This window comes from Microtus ochrogaster, chromosome 15 (genome assembly GCF_000317375.1).
Source record: "Microtus ochrogaster isolate Prairie Vole_2 chromosome 15, MicOch1.0, whole genome shotgun sequence".
NCBI classification, from domain to species: domain Eukaryota; kingdom Metazoa; phylum Chordata; class Mammalia; order Rodentia; family Cricetidae; genus Microtus; species Microtus ochrogaster.
Genome location: NC_022017.1, coordinates 1,263,392 through 1,266,106, shown reverse-complemented (window position 1 = coordinate 1,266,106; position 2,715 = coordinate 1,263,392).

Genomic DNA, 2,715 nt, shown 5'->3' with positions numbered 1-2,715 from the left:
CCTGGCCTACTGACAGTTGAGACCAAATTGGAAGCTTTGGCCAGAAAGCCCCTGGCTTCTGCCGGCTTCGGCCCCACTGCCTCTGAACAAACCAACCTTCTCACCTGCGAGGAGTAAATAATTCTTGAGTGTCAGCAAGAGATGGGCCCTCTCTCTATCGGAGAGTTCAGGAAGCAAAAGAGGGCAGGCATCAAAAATAATTGCTGATGGAGATAAGTGAGGAGCAGAAAATTAACACGAAAAGGCGGAATGACCCGAACAAACGAACATAAATCCGTGGTACCTAAGAGGGTGGTGCAGGCCTTGGGCAGAGGGACAGAGCAGCCCGGCGAGGATGATTGCTTGCGGCTCCTTTATTTCCAGGCTCAGAGAGCAAATAAGCCAGATATGGGTAAAAGAAAAATAAATAAGTAGATAAAATGAAAGATGATAAAAGCCTTCAAAGGGGAAAACTAAGTCCGACCAAAGCTTATAGGACTGATGGGTTCTCCGGACAGGCAGTGGCGGTGGTAATGTTCAGGACAGCCGCATTCCACCACACAAAGGCCCAGAAGAATAGCTCCCTTGCAGGTTTTTTTTTCTGGACCATAAAATCTGGAAATAGATTTCCCCACCCCCTAAAAGATAAGACACAGGCCCCAGAGAGAATCCGGACCCTCTGAGTCTCCTCTTTCCAGTCAAAGAAGAGAAAGTATTTATGACAGCCCCCATGGTCAGATGCTAGGAATCCAGAATCCACTCTCTTCAGCTCTACACTGAGCAAATTCTCTCAGATCGAAAAGGCTGGAGTCAAAGATGCAGCGGGCTATGCTGGGGTGGAGATGCTCTGGGGTTCCTCGCACTACTCTGGACGCTAGTGAGATCCACAGCCCTGACACAGCACTTCTGGAATCTCCCCTCCTGCTGCTTCAGAGCTAGAGTTCTGTCTCTAAGAGTTTGGGCAGTTCCTAAATTCAATAGCGGTGAGTTCCCTAAATTCAAAAGATTCCAGTATAGAGTCTCTTGCCCGAACACCAGGAATCTCCTTTAAGAATCTGACTGAGAGTGTGGTCATTTCCCCGGTAATTATTTAAATAAAAACAGGACAGGGGAGAACTGTTCTTTCTATCCTGTCCTCTATGCCTAGAGCCAGCCCACAGCTGGTTCCAGATTAGGGCGGGAAAGGAGGAGATCCAGCTTTCTACCACACCCTTCCTTGCCCAACCCCGAAACCCCAGGATGAGGAAGAAAGACAGGTAGATTTTTTTCTTGATGCAAAAGCTTACAAATATATATATTTATCAAGCATTTATATTCATCAAACATTCTGTGCATTGCCTGGTGCACACATGTATGTACAGGTCTGTGAGTTAGAAAGGCCACTTTCAGAAACGTGTATAGCTAGTGTGAAATGAGCATACACTTGATATGTCTCTGAGTAAGAGAATAGTGCAGCATCTATATATGTACATGTACATACATAGTTATGTATATACACACTATACACATATATACACATACACACTCATCTATCTATATCTGTATGTATATGTGTGTATATACGTGTGTATATACATATAGATAGATAGTGTGTGTGTGTTCTGAGTGTGCTCCAGGATGGCTTTGTAAGCCTCACTTACTGTGGAGGAAGAAGACAGAAAGAAATCATTCTTATTCACCTTCATTCAGGAGCACAATAGCACACATTCACACACATGCTCTCATGCTTTCTTCTCTTTTCTCCCTGCATTAAGCCCACTGTAGACACTGTGGCCAGGGAAGGGGGTTGAGGGACCAAGGTTATTTTTTCCATTAGAATTAACTTGAATTTGTCCAGTCTTGGGCATGGGGATCTGTGCCCCCCCTCCCCGAAAGTATGGGTAAATATTTAAAGAGTGTCTGTTGACAGTTCCCATCCACATCCTGACCTGGGAAGCCTGCCTGGAGAAGAGGGGGTGCAGGGAAGCCTGAGGGCCCCTGTAGGTCCAGCTGGCATTGCCTATGGGGTGGTGGTTTCTGAGAATCAGTAAGAGGCCTACTCCTGCTCCCTTCAGCCCGCTAATAGTCTCAGAAACAAAAATGTCTTAGGCTAGGCAGAAGCCTGGGCGCTCAAGCTGTTTCTCTTGGTCCCCATAAACAGCTTTGCTCTCAGAGTCTCCCAGCCAAGCTTGTTGGGTTTCCTGCTCCTTGGAGGAACTGCTTTCTGCAAGGGTATTGTGGTCTTCTGGGGTACATGGAGTGTCACCCCCATCGTCTCTACCCATAGTAGTCAAGGGACAAGAGTCTCCAGGTTGTAAAAAAGACAGAGCAGCTTCAGACTCTGGGGAGAGGTCAGGGACTTGAAGGTCTGCAGCCTGAAGGGTCCGGGTACACGCTGTGCTTCTTCCTGAAGTCCCCAGACTTTAGGAACCCCCAGGTAACTCACCCTTGCGGTTAAAGGCTCAGCCCCGACTTACTAACACTCACCCCTGGGGTCTTCTACCTGTTGAGGTAACCTGAGTTGACCTGCTGGCTCAGGTATCTCTCAAAAAGGACAGAAAAGGGGTGCACCTTCTAACAAGAGTACATACTTTGGAAAAGCTGGCCTGACCATTAGCTGGGGCCGGCTGGCCATCCCCTACACACACACCACACCCCCATCCCTCCCCTCTCCTCCCTCCCTCTTCTCCAGGTCCCCCCCAGGCCCGAACCCCTCAATCCTCTCTCCCCCTCCCTTTCTCTCTCTCTCTCTCTCTC